The sequence below is a fragment of the Hypanus sabinus genome, chromosome 20 (genome assembly GCF_030144855.1).
Source record: "Hypanus sabinus isolate sHypSab1 chromosome 20, sHypSab1.hap1, whole genome shotgun sequence".
Taxonomy (NCBI): domain Eukaryota; kingdom Metazoa; phylum Chordata; class Chondrichthyes; order Myliobatiformes; family Dasyatidae; genus Hypanus; species Hypanus sabinus.
Window position 1 is genome coordinate 24,644,271 of NC_082725.1, and position 21,563 is coordinate 24,665,833.

A 21,563-nucleotide genomic window follows, 5' to 3' on the forward strand; every position below is an offset into this window, starting at 1 on the left:
TGAGCCTTCTTCACTAATCCACCTACCTGTGAATATTGGAGTATCTACTGGAGGCAGGCAGAGACCTTCCTGAACCACTAATAAAGTACCATTAGTGGTCAGAAATCATCCCAAATAAAGAGTAAAAGCAATATTAATTAGCAGTCTAAATGTGTGTAGAGAACTAATCCGAGAAGTGCTGCCATTAAATGTTTCCTCCTATGCTTTTCACACCATACTGTTGTATGAGTTCAACAGTGAGTCAGGCAATGGAAACTCAATAGTATGGGAGACTCTCAATCTTTGGATTTCATTGCGTACATTTGCAAAGCTAAGTGTGCTGTCTGCATGCTTTAGTACTTACTCAGTCAACAGCAACAGGAGCTTCACTTGTGAGTCTTAGTAAAAGCATACAGACAGTGCACACTAATGTGATCTTACATCACCAAGAAACCAGCCATAGATGACCCATCTACACTCTTTACCTGAATCTATTTCTGGAAGAATAGAATGGTGATACTTGCTTCTGGGGTATAATGAAACGAAGATTGGAAATAATTTGCATCAGCAAACAGAAACATTTTTTATGAAGTGAATATTTATATTGGAAATATCTACAGCTCCATTATGCATGAGAATCATTTCAAGATATATAGTGTGATGCAAAGTCATTGTTCATCGACAAAAGCACTATAAATGACATTCATTGCATCTGAAAAATAATTCTATTAGTGCTAACCAGATTAAACAATGTCTGGTCTAAGGAGAATCACTCTTCAGTGATAGAAACAAAAAGAAATGTCACCAATTAATTATGGGTTGCAGATGAATTCAAAATAAATGATTCGTCCAATCGAATAAAATGTAACTAGCACTCCAATGCATTAAGCCATTTATTTTAAACATTGATTAAATGGAATTTAGTCTACACTAACTCAAAGTAATGAATTTACTTCAGGGTATGGGTTTTAATTATGACTTTATTTTGCTGGATTGTCATTTATTGGTTTAAATGGAGCTTGACTTCTTGAGCCAAAGTTTATGAAGTGTATTAGGAAGGAGTGAACTTCATCTTTTTAAGTTGTATTATATAAGTTAATATGCATACAGTACTGTGCAAAGGTATACATAACCAGGGTGGTTTCTATATAGCTATATATATATCTTTCTATTCTGAGGCTATATCCTTTGGTCCTAGATTCTCCCACTATCGGAAACATCCTCTCCACATACACTCTATCACTCTATCTAAGCCTTTTAATATTCAATAGGTTTCAATGAGATTCCCCCCCACCCCCCCGCATTCTTCTGAACAGCAGCAAGTATGGACCTAAAGCCATTAAACACTCCACTTATGTTAATGCTTTTATTCCCTAGATCATTCATATGAACCTCATCTGGACCCTCTCCAATGCTGGACACGTGGCCCAAAGCTGCTCACAATACTCCAATGCTTTATAAAGCTTCAACACTCCATTCTTGCCTTTATATTCTAGTCCTCTTGACATCAATGCTAACATTGATTTGCTTTCCTTACTACTGACTCACCTGCAGGTTAAACTTTAGTAATCCTCCACTGGGACTTGCTCTGGCTCTCAGATTTCTGAATTTGCTCTTCATTTAAAAAATACTCTATGCCTTTATTCATTCTAATAAAGTGCATTTCTCTGCACTATATTACATCTATCGTTTCTTTGACTTGTTACGTACCCTGTAACTGGGTCTCTTACCAGCAAAGATAGAGAGGTCCGTTGAAGTCTGATGGTACTATTTTTAACAGTATTTATTGATAAAATACACAAAAATAATATCAATGCAAACATACAGATAATATACATCGTCAATACTAAATCTAAAAGCGCGGGTATAATAATAATCAATAAGAAATAGCTCTATCATTGTCTAGGGGATAAAGTATTGTTCAATGGAAATATAAAAGTCACTTTAGTTCATTCAAGCTGTAGGCTGCAGCCTTTGGTTGGAGTCAAGAGAAAGACGGAGGTTTAACTTGCCCATTCCTTTTATGATGTCAATCCTTCGAGAGTCGTTGGGGGCTGATTTCCCCATTGTTGTTAGCTAAGACCATTCTTCCATGGCAAGACCCACCGATTCCAAGGCAAATGGAAAGGGACGCACGTGGGCTGTTTCCACCGGCTTCACTATTACACAGTTACAGGAGTTCCAGCGTTTCTTCTGGTGCGTCTGAGGGGCTGTTCCCACAGACCCTCTTTTATCCTAACTTAGATGTCAATCAGGTTGGGATGATGCAATCCCTACACCAACCTCCCCCTCGGTTCATTGCCTGGGGGCTTCAATGCATCATACAGGATTCAATACACAATTCCGTCTCCAAGAGACAATAGCCAGTATCAATGGTTCTGTCTTTCAGAGGCCAGGACACATTCCAAACTCTTTGTGGATTCTGCATGTTTTTCTCTCATTTCCTGGGTCTCCTGAACTGACTTAATAGTGCTCTTGCGATTCTCAAAAAGGAGGGGGCTACCCCGCACCCTTCGGCCCCTCAGAGCTGTGGCACATTCGTAACACCCCATTTCTTCAAAGCGTTTTCACCAGCGGTGAAAACGAAGTAGTACAGAGTCTTACAGGATTTTAGAATCTAACACAATACAAAAGTTTTTTTTCTACAGAGTAATAGTTATACATTCAATTCAGCATCTAAACAGTTAACGATTACAGAGTCACTTCCTTTAATACCTTAACATCTTGTACCTTACTAAAGTCTTGTAGCATCAGATTTCAATTTAATAACCACCTATTTTTATTTCTTTCCTTCAGCAAACAAAAACTAAAGAGTTGTGATCTTAGCTTACGTGTATACTACAAAAGTTCATGCAAATACTAATCTTTATGTTGCTTTCAAACTTAACAGGCAGGCTTCCATGGGGTTGTCTTTATTATTCACATGCTTTGTCGAAATCCCGTAAAACCGGCTTTTGCTATTGAAAAATGTCGTCCCCATTAACCCTCGCCTCTTTTCCAGTTAATTCCCACGTGGGGAGCTTGGGCCCCCTGGCGAAATAGGTTTTCGTCCGCTCCTTCCAAAGGAGTTATTTTATCAACAATGTGTCCCAAACTTAGACCATCTTCTGAATTTCCACCCAATTCTTTAATTTTACGCAAGTTGCTAGTTTTCTCTTCAGGACCCTTCAGGCTATTAGTTTTCAGTTTGAACTCTTTGTTCAAACAGCATTTCAAATTCTGCCTTTTCACACCAAACTCTGGAATAACATCAGCATGTGGGGCCCTGTCACCTTCCAACTCAACCTGTAAGTGATCCACAGGCTTTGTGGTATCACATCATTGTCTCTGTAGCCTGGTGGTTGCCTTTGATATCAATCCAGCCTTTAAATTTTCTTCATTCAATTTGGGAACTACATATTTCCCGTTTTCTTCAATAATAATATTCATCTCCCCACTTTTGATCTCTGCATTAACTTTTAACACACCTTCGAGCACAAACACCTGTGAACTCTCACTTCCCACTATTACCAAAGTTAACCCTTTCTTCCCTGAACCAAGTCCATCTGACCCACAAGGACTGCATTCCTTTTCAACTGAATCAAATACCTCAAACTTTTTCTGAGCTACACTACTAGATTCAGTACCACATGCCTCGACATCTTGGACACACTCAAACAGGATGTTTACCTCTTCCAGGCTTTCAATACCCGTACCCGGTCCAAATTCTAAATTTCCCTGATTGTCCCAGCTACTCTCTGGGCAACTCCCTTCCGGAGTAAACTCAACCCCGTGGGCTGAAACAACCTCATCTGCCAACCCAGCAGACTTCTTCAAGGTAAGGCCACCCTTTTCAGCCAGGGCTGCCCTCATTTCATTATCGGGAACACCTTTAGAATTTTCAACTTCTTCAAACAGTTCTGCCAAACCAGACAGATCATCCATGTCCAACCCTGGACCTTTTAACAGCTCTATCTGTTTCTCATCTTTATTTTCTGCCTCTAGAAGTTTTCTCCTCGCTAAGGGCAGGTCTACCTCCTCTCCTTTACTCTCTTTCACTTTACTACTCTTCGTTTTACCACCCTCTAAACCCTCGTGGTACAGGGTCGGTAAAAACATCTCGGCTAAATCAAAACTGGCTGGATTTAAACTGCTCCCTTTCTCGATCTGCTGCGAGTGATCACGCATGCGGGATAGATCTTGGAATCTAGGGGCGGGGCCGCAACACTCACCGGCCGGCTTATCAGCGTCATTGCTGACCGAACCGGCTAAATGGTTACCAAGAAGGACGTCCATGTCAGTTCTTGGGAATTCGGATTGCACCCCTATTTCAACTGGTCCAGACACCAGCTCACAATCCATAATGATCCTATGCAAGGACACCATTTCCGTCCCTTTTCCTATTCCTTTCACAGCTACCATTCCTGGCTTGCGACCAAAATCTAGTACCTTACTGCTGATCAATGATAGTTCAGCCCCCATGTCTCTCCAGATCCGTACTGGAACTGGTGTGTCTCCCTCCCTCACAGACACGGTTCCGTTTGACATACAAGTCTCAGACCCTTCTCGTACTCTGTCTACCTGGGGATCTCTTGTCGATTTACTGATTAACATGGCACATCCGATAGGGACCGCTGCTTTCCCTTTTCCTGTCTCTTTCCTTGGAGCAAAGCACCTAGATGCAATATGCCCCCCCTTTCCACAACTAAAACAGGTCAAGCCTGGAAATCTCTGGCCGTCTGGCCTTTCCCACTCAATCTTACCACTAGCTCCTGGCGGGACCTCTTCCTCACTCGTCGGGCTTTCTCGATTGTTTCCATAGTCTCTCTGGGAACTTTTATTCGAGGAAAACTTTGTCTTGTGGGTTAAATCATATTCATCTGCGAACCTAGCAAATTCTGAGATGGAATTATTTGGCTTCTCATTCAAATACATCCAGATATCCTCCGAAACACAACCTTTAAATTCCTCAATCAGAATTAACTTCCTGAGACGCCAATAATCCTCGTCCACTATTTCTGCTGTACACCAATGGTCCAAGAGCATACCCTTCTCATAGGCAAATTCGGTATTCGTCTGATTCCCCCCTTTTTTTAAATTCCTGAACTTTTGTCTATACACTTCAGGTACTAATTCATAACTCCGGAGAATGGCAGCCTTTACTTTGTCATAACTCTCCTCCTCTTCCTCCTCAATGGACAACAATGTATATGCCCATTGTGCCTTCCCTTTTAACACACTTTGTAACAATGCCACCCACTGCTCTTTGGGCCACTTCTGATTCACTGCCACCTTTTCAAAAAGCAAGAAATAACTATCAACATCCGTCTCCCCGAACGGAGGTACTAACCTCAACTCCCGACTAACATTAAACCGCTCCTCTCGGTCTGACCCTTGATCTCTTCACCCTTGCCTTAACTTCTCCATCTACAAGTCATGTTTCCTTTGTTTCTCTGCCTCCCTATACTCTCTCTCCTTCTCGGCTCCCTCCTTCTCTTTCTCAGCTGCTTCCAACTGTTTTAACTGAATTTCATGCTCTCTTTGTTTCTAAGCTCTTTCCTGCTCCCGTTTCACCTGTAACTCCTTTAGCTGGAGCGCATGCTCCCTTTCTCTCTCAGCCCTTTCTTTCTCCTTCTCAGCTCTTTCCCTCTCTTTCTCTCTGTCGGCTCTTTCTTTCTCCTTCTCAGCTGCTTCCAGCTGCTTTAACTTAATTGCATGTTCCAACCTTAATTTCTCCAACTCTAACTGAACCGTCCCACTAGCTGGTACATTTTCAGGGATATTTTCCAATACCTCAGCTGCAAACACATTCTTCCCAATATAACACTGAATTATTGTCCTTTGCACCTCTCGCTTTTTCATGGACAACCTCACCTCTGCGAGGTTTAGCCCTTTTGCCAGATTTATCAAGTCCGATTTGGTGGCTGCCTCTAGCGCCTCTAGAGTCGGGTTTTCTATAAATTCATCCACGTCCATCTTTGCTGGTTTCCTGTCTAGCTACCCGTGTAACCAGATCCAAGTTTGGACTTACAAGCCTGATTCACTGGCCTCTGAATTTGGTGTCAAATCTCGAAATGAGAACCCCAACTGTTACATACCCCGTAACTGGGTCACTTACCAGCAAAGATAGAGAGGTCCATTGAAGTCTGATGGTACTATTTTTAACAGTATTTATTGATAAAATACACAAAAATAATATCAATGCAAACATACAGATAATATACGTCGTCAATACTAAATTTAAAAGCGCGGGTATAATAATAATCATAAGAAATAGCTCTATCGTTGTCTAGGGGATAAAGTATTGTCCGATGGAAATTCAAGCTGTAGGCTGCAGCCTTTGGTTGGAGTCAAGAGAAAGACGGAGGTATAACTTGCCCATTCCTTTTATGATGTCAATCCTTTGAGAGTCGTTGGGGGACTGATTTCCCCATTGTTGTTAGCTAAAACCATTCTTCCGTGGCAAGACCCACCGATTCCAAGGCAAATGGAAAGGGACGCACGTGGGCTGTTTCCACCGGCTTCACTATTACACAGTTACAGGAGTTCCAGCGTTTCTTCTGGTGCTTCTGAGGGGCTGTTCCCACAGACCCTCTTCTATCCTGACTCACAGGGTCTCAGATGTCAATCAGGTTGAGATGATGCAATCCCTCCACCAACCTCCCCCTCGGTTCATTGCCTGGGGGCTTCGATGCATCGTACAGGATTCAATACACAATTCCTTCTCCAAGAGACAATAGCCGTTATCAATGGTTCCGCCTTTCAGAGGCCAGGACACATTCCAAACTCTTTGTGGATTCTGCATGTCTTTCTCTCATTTCCTGGGTCTCCTGAACCAACTCAATAGTGATCTTGCTATTCTCAAAAAGGAGGGGGCTGCCCCTCACCCTTCGGCCCCTCAGAGCTGTGGCACATTCGTAACTGACCATTCTCTTAATCTGTCAGAGTCCTTCTGCAGACTATGCTTTCTCAAAGCAACCTGCCTACCTACATTCAAAAAGAAGTACTTAAATGGCTCATCACTGCTGTGAGTGACTGTACTGATAATGCCCAGATGGATCTATATTTTAGTTATTATATAAGTAAATACAAATTGAGATTTCTCATTGATACAAAGCAGATAAAAATGTGTGGATTAATGGAAAGTGCCCACATTGAGACTAATGGATCTTTATTTGCATAAACACGTTAGGAGGATAGAAGTGTACTGGAACAAGGCATACTGATAGAGGGGAACCATGGTTTTACTGAATAGGAGGTGTAGGCTTGAGAATTTGATTGTCCTGATATATTTCTATCTCGGTAAAATGAGGACATAAAAAATGTAAAACAAATGTTCATTTGGCCAATTAGATTCATATTTCCATAGTTCATGTCCTCTGTGTTTGGCAGTGAAAGCTAACTAGATGGTTTGGAAAGTATCTTCACCCAATTATGTCCTGCTTCACAAAGGCAATTTAGAAGGTGCTCACAATTCCAGCATTCCATTATTAGCACCCCTTCTGAAGTTTGGTACTCCCATGAGCACTGATTATCCTATTTATCTCCAGTATATTAACAAATGGGGACTAAATTTATGCAAAATCAGGCACTGTTGAAAGTTGGGAAAAGAACGTTCAAAGGTTGCCTCCAGAACTCTATCTCAAAAGCGACTGTAATATAATTATTTTTCTTCCACTTGGGATTTAGAAACAACATTGAGAAGAGGAATTTTATTCATCCCGGTGCTCCCATTAATTCTTTTCTTGCTACCTACTGCTCGGGTGTGATCAAGTCTTTCCTTGACCTTATCTTTCCTCAGAAATTTGTTCTTTATTTTCTGCTAAATCTATTGCCACTCTAATGAAGAGTATGCCTTCACTTTTAACCTCTCCCTGCTTCAATTTAAGATTCCCATCTGATTTAAGAAGAGCACAATCATCCTGGTACCTAAGAAAATCATGGAAATGTGTCTAATTGTCTAACAGTGGTGTTGACAGCCACCATCATGAAGGGTTTCAAGAGACTGGTCATGACACAAGTTAACTGCAGGAGCCCAGAGAACCCTGACCAAAACAGGTCACAGCAGAACACCATCTCCATGGACCTACAGTAAAGACACCAATGTTAGACTATTATTTGTTGACTTCAGCTTCACCTTCGTTTGACAATTCCAACCAAACTCATCAGTAACTCCATGATCGGAAGATAACAGCCACTTCTGTAAATGGATTCTTGACGTAAGACCATAAAACACAGGAGCAGCATTAGGCCACTTAGCCCATCGAGTCTGTTCTGCCATTCCATCATGGCTGATTTATTACCTCTCTCAATCCTATTATCTTTCCTTCCTCCTCAACCTTTAATGCTTGAACTAACCAAGAAGCTAGCAATTTCTGGTTTAAGTCTACTCGATGACTTGGCCTTCACAGCTATCTGTGACAATGAATTCCACAGATTCACCATTCTCTGGCTAAAGAAATTCCTTCTTATCTCTTCTAAATGGACATCCTTCTGTTCTGATGCTATGCCATTTGGCCTAGACCTAGACACCCAAAGAAGCATCTTGTCCACATCCACTCTATCTATGCCTTTCAATGTTTGATAGATTGCAATGAAATCCTCCCTCATTCTCCTAAACTCCAGTGAGTAAAGGTCCAGAGCCATTAAAAGCTCCGCATACATTAACACTATCATTCCTGGAATCATTCTTGTGAACCTCTCCTGGACCACGAATCAATGATGCCTAAGTACCTGCCAATCTCTAACTGTGCTACTAGATCACCTATCTGATTCTGTATACTGTGTGCATTCAATTATAACACTGTTGGTCCTTATACATCACCCTTTTCAATTTTCCCCCCATGTTACACTTCCTCAGTTTCACTACACACTGCATTGACTTGTATACCGACTGCCTCATCCTCAGCCCTATCACTCTGGTTCCTAGCTCCTTGCAAACTTGGTTTAAATCCTCTCTAGCTGCTCTAGCAAACCTGTCCTCAATGATATTGGACCTCCTTGGGTTCAGGTGTAACCCGTTCATTTTTGTTAACTTCTCCAGAAGAGATCCCATTGACACAGGATTGTGAAACCTTGCCCCCGGCACCATTTCCTCAGCCACTCATCCATCTGTTCTAACATCCTATTCCTGCCCTGGCTGGCACATGGTTCTGGGAGTAATCCAGAAATTACTACCTTGGAAGCCCTGCTCCAACCACTTCTGTAACTCCCTATAATCACTTTTTAGGATCTCTTCCCCCTTTCTACATATGTCATCGGGGCCAACATGTTCCATGATCTCTGCCTCCTCACCCTTCCTTGCCAGTATCTTTTCCGGCCACTCTGAGACAACCTAGATCTTTGCACCCAGAAAGCACCATACTATCCTGGCTCGTCTTCCATGGCCACAAAATCTACTGTCCATCCCCCAGGCTATCAAGCCTCTTATCTGCATCACTCTGCTTGATTTCCTTGCTAATCCTCAGAGCCAGCCACAGGGACACTGACATGCCTGTTGTTACTGTACCCTTTTAGGTCATACACCCCAGCAGTATGCTTGTTGCAGAGGGGGATGACCAGGGGGAAACCCTGCACTATCTGCTTCCTCATTATATGTCTCCGTGTGGTCATCCATTAATATCTGAAGCCTTCTCTCTGGGTGTGACCTCAGTAAAAGTCTCATCTGTGAAGCTTTCAACCTCCTGGTTGGTCCTGAGTGCTTTCAGCTCTAGGTCCAGTACTTTGACCTTATCAGTCAGAAACTGAAGTTGTGTGACTTCCTGGAGATGTAGACATCAGGGAGAACCATTAGGTAACCTGAAATCCCACATCTCACAGGAGGACTATTCTTGACCAATAGACTGCAATCATTAAGGGTAGGTAGCAATATCTCTGCTACAATTATTCTCAACACTGGTGTCCCAGAAGTTTGCATCTTTATCCCTCTGCTCTAATCTCTATGCACTCATGACGGTATGGACAGATTCTGTTCTAACTCCAACTACAGATCTAAGAAATTTAATAAGTTCCTCTCACTCCTTCCCAATTTTAGTTACTGGCCCATAGAAAGCATTCTGTCTGGGTGCATCACAGATTGGTCTGGCAACTGTGATGCCTGTGGCCATAAGTAACTACAGAGAGTTGAGGACATGGCTCAGTCTATCATGGAAACCAGCCCCCCCCCCACCCCACTCCCACCTAAATAGAGCAGCCAGCATATTCAAAGACTCCAACCCCCCTGGTCATTCTCACTTTTTTCCCTTTCCTTAGGGCATAAGATACAAAAGTCCAAAAGCATGTACTACCAGACCCAAGAACAGCTTCTGCTCTGTTGATAAAAAACTACTGAATAGAATCTTGTTCTTACAATCTACCCCATAATGAGCTTGCAACTTATTGCCTACTGCACTGTACTTTCTAAGTAACTGTCACACTTTATGCTGCTTTCTATTCTCATTTTACCTTGTACTATCTTAAGGCACCATTGTAACAAATTGGTCTGTGTGAATGGTATCCAAGACAAGCTTTTCATTCTACCTCAGTACATGTGAGAGCAATAACCCAATTCCAATGGAATAAGGCCATAAGCTCAGGAATAACCTCTCTTACGTTTCCTCAATTCCCTATTTCTCTCTTGGTCTACGTGGCGTTCTTTAAAGCCTTTGCTTTTGACACAGAATCTGTGATCTGTCCTGATATTTCCTTGAGTATCACCACAACATTTTTTTTTGTTGAAGTTAAGTTCCTGTGAAGTGCCTTGGAATTTTTTTCTACATCAAGGACACTTAATGAACGTAGGTGATGCTGATGATTGTGCTAGCCGCACATTTATACTGCTGTGCTTGTTTGAAAGTAAGGTCCTAATACGTCATTTTCCTTCTGTAAAAAGACAAAAAATACAACAGGAATTTTAGATCTGAGCTAACCAAGTATCTCACACATTTCCCTTGTAGGATTTGTGAACACCTTATGACCCATCAATTCACTCAATGTGAGATCAACAAGATATATTCATTTGGTCAAAGGTTTCCAAGGTACATGGTAATGTCAGAGAAATGTATACAGTATAAATCCTGAAATACTTCTTCTTCGCAGCCATCCACAAAAATTGGAGTGCCCCAAAGAATGAATGACAGTTAAATGTTAGAACCCCAAAGTACCCCCCCCAGCTCCCCTCTCCAACACAAAAGCAGCCACTAAGCAACAACTCCTCATTCCCCACCAGCAAAAAAAAAACCATCGGAAACCACAACAAGCACTCAAGCATGCAGCAAAGCACTAATAAAGACTACTCATTCACCTGGTATTCAACATACCACAGGCTCTTTCTCTTGCTAATAAAGGAAAGAGTTGTGACTCCATTTCACAGTGAGAGGGGCGACATAACAAACAACTTGCTGATTTACAATGTTAAAAGTCACTTTTTCTGAACTCTGTGCCCAAAGAACTCGGGTCTCTGGGCACACAGCCAGCTCGCTGCTTTTGATCTTCCGTTTCCCACGACACACCAAATCCCTGCAGAAGCACTGACCTTCTGTCTCCAGAGCCATGAGATTCCAGAACTCTGAAGGTGAGATAATCTCCTAGGCCGCATCCTTGGCGTATCAAATAATGACTAATCATGAAACCCATTCCCGTAATGAACCAAAGTCAGCATGTAAATCCAGGTCAGGGTCTTCAAAAAAAAACCCTGAAAGGAAGAAATAGATAAATTAAGGTAGAAATAGAGCTGTTTCCGAAGGTGTAGGCAAAGGAGTCGCTGTTAGGTGCCATTTTTTACCCTAAGCACCTCCTCCTAACTCCTAACAGAAATAAGGAGGGCTTCTGCACTTAAAAATATTCTGTCTGCATCCCAACGAGAGAAAAATTTGTTTTCCTGAGACACATTGTATCACACCAACAAGTAAAACACAAGGATCAACACCAGCCACTGTAGTTGGCTAAATCATTTGACTCCTTCAATCAAAAGATCTGTACGATAATATTCTCAAATTTAGCTGCCCAAGAAAATTCAGCTCCATTTTATATTTACTTAATAATGGTATGTATGTTATGATGATAAACAACATTTAAAAGGAACTTGGACAGGAACAGATAGAGTTATATGGGCTAAAGACAAGCCAATAGAACTATCCTAGCTGGAAATTTTATTCATCATGGACCAATTGGACTGAAAATCTCATGTCTGTGCTGTATGACTGTGATTATATATCAAGCCTACAATAGACATCATCTCTGTCACTGGACAAAAACATGTACCAGACCCAAGAACAGCTTCTGCTCTGCTGTTATAAGACAATTGAATAGATTCTTGAATAAGACTATTGAATTGGACTAACCATCAGAGACAGCAAATCTAATTATCACCAGCAAGCAAACAAGCTAGTGTCCTAGTGGAATCACAGCTTGGAGCTGCATGCCCTCAAACCTGGGGAGATGCACATCGATTTCAGGAGAAAGGTGTCTCCTCTGTACTCACACATCATCAACATCTCTGTTGTTAGCACTGGTTCAACATTCATGTTCCTGGGCGTCTTTATTTTCCAGGATATCCTGTGGCAGAACTCTATCTCCTTCATTAACAAAAAGGTTCAGCAGAAGTCGTACTTCTTGTGGCAGTTGGTAAATTTCAATCTTCCCCAGATTATACTGTGCAATTCTACTCTTCCATCATGGAAAGCCTCCTCACACTAGCCATTACTGTCTGGTTTGGCGCAGCATCCTCTCACAGTACTACAGTGAACTGTCAGGTCAGCAGAAAGGATAATTGGCTGCAGTTCACCATCACTGCAGGACTTGTATATGACCAGTACAAAGAGGAGGGCAGGAAAAATTATTGTGGACGCTACCAATTCTGCAAACTGCCGTTTCCAACAGCTCTCTTCTGAAAAGTACTATAACAAATTAAAAGAAACACTTCATACCACCTTAAAAGATTTTTTCCTAGGTAGTTCATGTGATCAACCATTCTAGTTAGACCATCCTCACCCCTCTATATTACCCCATCACTGCAATGTAGACACTTCAAATGCTAATGATTATATATTGATGCACATTTTATTCCACATCTATCCTTAACTTCTAACTTTATTTTTAATATGATTCTTTATTCTTTATAATTGGAGAATTTTTCATACATGTTGTGCCCTGACTGACATACCACTGCAATTTCCTAATACATGTAATTGTATATGACAACTAAAAGTGATCCTTAATAAAGTTGATCTTGATCTCAGTGATGACTGGTGTCCATCATGGTTCTCTTATTCCTCCACAACTTTCTCAATCTTGTAACAATATTGCATCTCACTTCCAACAGTTTCCCTGCAGTAGTGCCTTTAAGAACTAATTGGAGTCGGTTCAACTGGCAGCAATGATACTCCAGAAACAAGGTAAATATTCAATAACTGAACCACAGCATGCAGGCAAGACTTACATTTCCACATGCCCAGAGACCAAGCTTTAATAAAAGGTCAACACATTCACCAATGTACATCTAGATCTGCAAAACCAAGGTTCTGTCCCAATCTGCACCTACTACACCATACCACACTCCCACAATAAAGGCTTATTGGAAGCCAGTTCATATCTATTGGGATCTAGCTCTTGTCAAAGAGTGATATATACTGTATGATTATCTTCGGTGCATTGGGGCAGTCTTGAGTCATGAGAAAAAGGTATATGAAGGTCAGACATCAACTAAACAACAATGATCTCTGACCCCTGTATGCATCTGACACCTGGACCACCTACAGCAGGCATCAAAAGATATTCAATTATCAAAATGCCTTTTCCACAAAATCCTCCAAATTCATTGGAAGGATAAGTAAACCAAAGTCAATGTCCTCTCCCTGGCCAATATTACTAGCATTGAGGCCCTATTTACATTTAGCCAACTAAATTGGGCAGGAAATGTGATGTGCATGCCGAATGCTAAACATTCTTTTCTGAGTTATGTTATGGAAAATGATTACCACATAGAGCAAAGAAAAGCTTAGGTGACATGTCCAAACTTTCTTGCAGAAATGCTGCATTCTTGTTGATTCCTGGGAATACCTGGCATCTGATCATACAAAGAGCATTCTGATGATATGGTGAACCATGAGGCAGCGCATCAGAGGCAACAAAGCCCCTGCTTAAATAATTGAAGGAATGGGCTACCCTTCCAAGAATCTAGCCATACTCCACCTTGCACCTCGCGCACAATGTGTGGAAGAGCCCGAGTTTCCCAAGTAGACCTCATTATGCTAATCAGATACCATCAGTCTGGAGTGGAAGCATGTCTTCCTTGATTTCCACAGACTGAGATACTTTAAAAGTACTCCAGTATCTGAAGGGTTGTTTATCTATATTTATGATAAAGCATTGATCCTATACAATTCTGGCCTCCACCTCATATGACTGGATCCACTGAATGAGTCAGAAGAGTTCCTGCAATTGAAATAAAACAAAGAAACATATTTTAGTTGAGGTGAATAAACAGAAATATACTCACATCAGCCATTGTTATACTTTCACAAGTTTAAGAATAAAACAGTAAATATTAGCAGTTCTTTAATCTGCCTTAATCTGATTTTCATACATTGAAATGCATTCCCTTGTCATTTAGTGGAGCAATGCCTGAAGTTCGTCAAATCTAAATAACAGCAGGTAGCTATCCTCTATATTCCCAGGATTTCTTCTGACAAAAAAAATCCATACTGGTCAATAAACATAATAAATTACAGCTCATATAGATAAGGCAAGCAGATCTCCAAAAATCCCTTTATAAGTTGCATGGCCGGTTACAAAATTAAAGTGAATTTGAATTTTCAATTCCACCTTCTAAATAATTAATCAAAAGTGACATCTAAAACAGTAGTGTTGAGAAATGAATAAAATAGTTAAAGTGACACAATCATATTGCACATTACCACATGGAGGCGGAAGCTAAATGCTTCACAGCTTCGTAATAGTTTAAAAAGCAGTGAGTTTGTAAGGGGTCATTAGTCTTGACTGATTTTGTTTCCCTTTGAAGATAACTGACTGTCTTAGATGTGTTTCCCATTTGTAAATCAAATAGTATAACTCAGTGACAGAACCACATAAGCAGAAGTTCAACATCATTCAGAAATAGCAAACACTTCATAAATTTGGTTTTAAAAGAATGACTTGGATCCAGCAAAGTTGTTCCTATTTGTTGATGTACTGATCGTGTTTTTTAGCATACTGAGTCATTAATTTTGTTTCTGGCATCACAGGGACTGTAGTCACCACTTTCTGCTTTTGTTTCAGATTTCCAGCATCAGTAATCTCTTGCTTCTCAATAGCAATACTTTGTATTCATTTGATGGTGATGGGGGAAGGTGGTAAGTGGGCAATGTGGGTTGGGTTTAGGTATCAGTATGACTATAATCTATCCTCTCTGACTCTATCGCAGCCAGACCACAATTAAATCAATTGATGCCTTAAAATTCTAGTCAACAGTTACCATCCGACACCGACCATCCATTCTAATTGATGTCATTGAATTTGTGTGCATGGCCCAAGAATAAAAATTTGCTTTGTGCAAAATATCATATGACTATGATCCAGATGCATATTGGAACATGTCCTTTACTGCATTAGTACAATATTAAACTGTAAATCCTTGTCAATATAATTACTGAAGAGACATTACATCTTTACATCCTATACTCCTGCTACAGTAATAACTTTTATTTTGAATAAATTATTTGTTTTCTTCATCATTTGTTTACTTTAAGCCTTTAGAATTAAGCGCCAGTTTAAAAATTGTGGGAGAGAAGCAACCTGCAAACTGACTTGCTGTTCTGACATTCCATGATGTCACAGTTGATGCAAATTATTTGTTCCCAGACCACTCCAAATCACTATGTGTTAAGAATAGAGTGTGCAAACTGGAAATAACAGATACAGTATATAAAGATATCTTAAGTTGATACCATAAATTCATCATTAATTATGGTTCTGAATTTTTGGTCCATCAGATCAATGAAATAACTTACAACACATATAAAAAAGACATAACTAAGATGCATACAATGCAGAGAAAAGGAATTATTATCAAAAACATAACTACAGTAGTGTTACAGATTTTGTGAATTTAGTCTGTCAATATTGTTTTTAATTAAGTTCATCGTTGTCTTAAAAGCCACGGTGCTTAATGTGCATTTTTACTTTTAATTCAGAATCAGAATCAAGTTTATTATCACTGGCATGGGTCATGAAATTTGTTAACTTAGCTGCAGCAGTTCAATACAATACATGATAATATAGAAGGAAAAATCAATCCATTATGTTAAGTATATATATACATATTAAATAGATTTAAGATAGTGCAAAAATATAAGTAATATAACATTTATAAAATGGGGTAGTATCCAAGGGTTCAATATCTATTTAGAAATCTGATGGCAGAGGGGAAGGGGCTGTTCCTGAATTGCTCAGTGTGTGCCTTTAGGCTTCTGTATCTCCTTCTTAATTGAGCTAGATGATGAGGCCCTTAATAATGGGTGTCACCCTTCTGAGGCACTGTGCCTTGAAGAGGTCTTGGATACTATGGAGTCTTGTACCCAAGATAGAACTAACCAATTGCCCCACAACTTTCTGTAGCTTCTTTCAGTCCTGTGCAGCAGCCCCCCTCTGCCCAATACCAGACAGTGATGCAGCTTGTCATAATGCTCTCCATGGTACATCTATTGAAGTTTACAACTGTTTTAGTTGACAAACCAATCTCTTCAAACTCCTAATCGAATATAGCTGCTGTCTTGCCTTCTTCATAGATGCATCAATATGTTGGGACCAGGTTAGACCCTCAGAGATCTTGACACCCAGGAAGTTGAAATTGCTCACTTTCCCCACTTCTGATCCCTTTATGAAGATTGGTTCACATTTCCTCATCTTACTCTTTCTGGTCCACAATCAATGCTTTTGTCTTACTGACAAAAGTAAAAGCATACAAGAACTTGGAAAATTAAATGGTAAACTGATGGGTTTGTATAAAATTGTCCATTCTGCACCAAAAAATTCATATTCACATTAATTTAAAACTGAGATTTTAATTCTGTTTTTATCAAATATTGAATGTCTGTTTTTAATAAGATCAGTCCATGAACTAAAAAATAATCTGATTAGAACAGCAAGGGCTCAAGACACTTATTCAATTGTTTAGTATATCACCAGGAAACAGACATATCACTGGACAATAAAATCAGCCAACAGATTTGTTGCTAAAAAAGAATAGGAACTTGGCAGGTCAAGCAGCATCTGTGGAGGAAAATGGACAGTCAATGCTTTAGGGTGAGGTGCTTCATTTAGACTGAAGGAGTAGATGAGGAAAAGCCAGTGTGAAGAGCTGAGGGACATGGGTGGGAAAGAGTTGGTGAGGAATACGTAGATCCAGGTAAGGAGGGGTTCTAGCTGGATAGTTTCAGGTGGGAGAGGGAAGGGTACTTAAAGACAGACATACTTTATTGATCCTGAGGGAAATTGGATTTCATTACAATTGCACCAACCAAGAATAGAGTAGAAATGTAGCAAAGTAAAAATGAGAAATAATTAAATAATAATAAGTAAATTATGCTAAGTGGAAATAAGTCCAGGACCAGCCTATTGGCTCAGAGTGTCTGACACTCCGAGGGAGGAGTTGTAAGGTTTGATGGCCACAGGCAGGAATGACTTCCTATGATGCTCAGTGTTTCGTCTCGGTGGAATGAGTCTCTGGCTGAATGTACTCCTGTTCCTAGGCAGTACATTATGGAGTGGATGGGAGAAATTGTCCAAGATGGCATGCAACTTGGATAGCATCCTTTTTCCAGACACCACCGTCAGAGAATCCAGTTCCACCCTCACAACATCACTGGCCTTACAAATGAGTTTGTTGATTCTGTTGGTGTCGGCTACCCTCAGCCTGCTGCCCCAGCACACACAGCAAACATAGCACTGGCCACCACAGACTCATAGAACATCCTCAGCATCGTCCAGCAGATGTTAAAGGACCTCCTTAGGAAATAGAGATGAAGCAATGAAGCAATGAAGGATAAGGTAGTGGTCAGAAAGCATGAGAGCAGTGAGAGATGATAGTAGTTTGTGATAAATATGTTTAACATTTGTATGTGGTAAGTCTGGATAACCGGAAATAACACTAGAAATTTTGCTTACTCCCAATTTCTAGAGCCAAGGGATTTATTGTATTCCCCCTTGCAGTAGATGTAAATGCTCACTTTCTTGTAATGAGAACACAACAAATAATAGCTGAGGAAATCACATAGTTCTTTATTTCCGATCCACTCTCCTGCCTCATTCCCCGAGTGGCCAAAAATAGATGGACGTCAACTTTGTTATCATTTTCTGTGGTAGCAAATTCTGTCAGTATTAAGATGAGGCCATTTCAATATTCTGTGCATAATTATGGTTGGTGACTGAACAGTTTTGTAATGGGATGATTTCATAATTATTTTTGTATACTATAGGTAACAGTGATTTATTTACTTACTATTTATTTGTTGAGGTATAGCGTGGAATTCGTCCTTCCTTTGGGCCTCACTGCCCAGCAATAACCTGAATTAATCCTAGCCTACTCATGAAACAATTTACAATGACCAATTAATTACCCAACCAACCGGCATATCTTCGGACTGTGGGAGGAAACTGGAGCACCAGGATGAAACACATAGGCTTATGTGGGGAACTTACAGGCAGTGGTGGGAACTGAACCTGGGTCGCCGGTACTGTAAAGTGTTGTGCTAACCACTACGCCACCATGCTGCCTCAATTATCTGTCGGAAGGTTAAGCAACGGTGAAGGCAGTGCAAGTGTATGGTGAAGGATGTGAAATTTATTTCCTTTGGGGATTATTTTGGTTGAATTGAAGTTTTGCCTGAGGAATAAAAGGTCACAAAATGATTTATCTACAATTTATTCAAAGTGCCATCTTTCATTTGTTTGTCAATTGGTGAAGCAAAGTAATCATAGACTTGTACAGTATTTTTGCCTTTATCCACAATATAGACATGAAACAGTGTTTGGAAATAGCAACGTAGCTAATTTTTACATTCAGTTAACTATAATACCAGTCTAGCATTGGATTAGCCATTCTGAGTCAACAAATTTTGGTAATATCCACCAGTATAACACATCATCAGAGAAAGAAAACAATGAATTACACTGAAAATGTGCAATGACGTCTGGGATTTGACAAGGACCATTCCTCGAATCAATAGAAGTGAGAGAATATTAGCTTGACTAGGAACAGCACTGCTCTTCTTTGCCTACAGCTGAAGATTATATTATTCTGAAAATGGCCTATTTAGCATTGGGATTGAAGTATGTTTTAATTTGCAAGGCTAAGTCTTTTGGCAGTACAGTTTCTATGATGCTGCCACTGCAGTTACTTAACTCTTGCTCATTATTATAAATGTCAAATGCATATTTTTATTGAACCACAGGCAACGTGACAATCCCTTCAATGGGTACAGTAACTGTGTTTAATTGACAGAAATGAATGTTAAACAGAAACTAATATCATCCCCTGAGTAGTAATATGACAACGTTCTTTGACTGCAATGCATTTTTCAAATGACTACTGCAGCATACCATGCTGAAAGAATTTTATCCTTGAATTATATTAGTACTCATCATTCCTTCTTTTATTGCATATTGCTAAAAGAAGACAGCTGCCTTAATTGTTCTGAGCTTCTTCCTTGAAATCTTATCTCTCTTCTTGCTTCTCACTGCTATTTTATTTTGCATTTTAACAGAAAAGAATAGGTTTAATAGGGTTCTACAAGTCTACATCTCAATAAACTTAGGAGAAAGGAATAATTGACCAAGTGGCCATGGCATAAAAGCAAATACAATATTCTGCAGGAAATAGAAAATTGAAATAAAGTAAGAGATTTTGAGATATTCATAGGTTGAACAGGATCTGTAAAGAGAAAGTATAAAGTTATGCTAACACTTTAATTCAAAAGCCTTCTGTTGATGACAGTTCTAATGAAAGGCCGTTGAAATGAAAGGTCCATTCTTCTTTGTTCTGCACCAATTCTTCCTTACCCTCAAAATGTTTAGTAATTTATCTAAATATAACATAATTAATTTAGTGCTTTGTGTTCTGGTGAGAGATACAAAAGAGAGAAAAAGAGAGAGAGAGAAAGAGAAGAAAAGGGAAATAATTGTGGAGATGGAGAAGGAGAGAAAGAGAGAGAAAATAGGGAGTCTTGGATTTAGGTTACATAGTTACATATCAATACAAGCAATCTTTAGAGTGGTAAGGCTACGATTGACCAGAATAAGCTGGGCAGAAATATCATAAATAAATCTGAAGATGAAATGGAAGAGGTGCTAATGTATAAATGTTAAACTGCAGGACCAGCTGATGCTGCTGAAAGACACAAGTTTCGGCTGTGTAATTGACCAAATCATCAATGAATGCCGGGGTAAAATAGCAAAAATTTTTTTTTAAAGTCAAAAATCATCGAGATTGCAAAATACAGAGATGTAAAGAACAGCAGAAACAAATATCATAAAAGTATACTTGCTGAAAATCTGAATTAAATGCAGAAAATGCTGGAAATATCCAGCATTCAATTCAGATTTTTTCTGTGAAGGACAAATATGAACCTGATGTTATTTTAGTAATAGAGTGATCATTTCTTTGTCACTGGTGATGATGCTACCATTTTATTTTCATTTTTAAAATTTCATAAATTTGAATTTTCCAGTTACCATGAACTTAATCCAAACTTGACCAACAGGTGCTGGTTCTGTAAATTATCAATATGCTACTGTATTTTCTTCCAATACATTCTCTTTTTCTATATGGCTGCATCAAAAAAATGACAAACAGTTCTACTCATAGTGATCACTGACAAGGGTAACACAGTAGTGTTGCAGTTACTGTGGGACGTCAGAGCTTGGAGGTCAATTCTGACATTATTCTCTTCGTGGAATCTATGGGATTTTCTCCAGGTGCTCCCATTTCCTTCCACAGTCCAAAGACATACCAAGTAGGTTACTCCGACATTCAAATTGTCCCATAATTAGGTTACATTTCATTCGGTGTTGGTGGTGTTACGTCCGTAGCCCCCTCCTTTGTGCGAATCGCCAGATCACTATTGGGTTGAGTCAAAAGGGGGGCCCAAGACATGAGGGGGAGACGTGCAGGATGTCTCGTTTCTCCCCCCTCCCCCCCCCATAGCGATGTAAAGCTACAGGACATGGCCATTGTCTCTTGGAGACAGATTTGTGAATTGAGATGCTCTGCTACATGGAAGCCCTCAGGCAAAGTGGGCTGGTTGAGGGAGGGATTGCATCACCCCCAACCTGATTGACATCTACAACCCTGCGAGTCAGAATAAAAGAGGGGCTGTAGGAACAACCCCTCAGACGCACCAGAAGAAACGTTAAGCGACCACGTTAACAGCAGACGGTCATCGGAAACCAAGCCACATGCGTTCAATTCCATGGCTGGAATTGGTGGCTGAAACCAAGGAAAACGGCTCTTCAGCTAACAACAGGGAAACCCGCTCCCCTGACTCAACGGATTGGCATCATAAAAGACTTGGGCAAGTTTAAACGCCTCCCTCTCTTAAAACCCAAAACGCTGCAGCCTGAACGAGCTAATG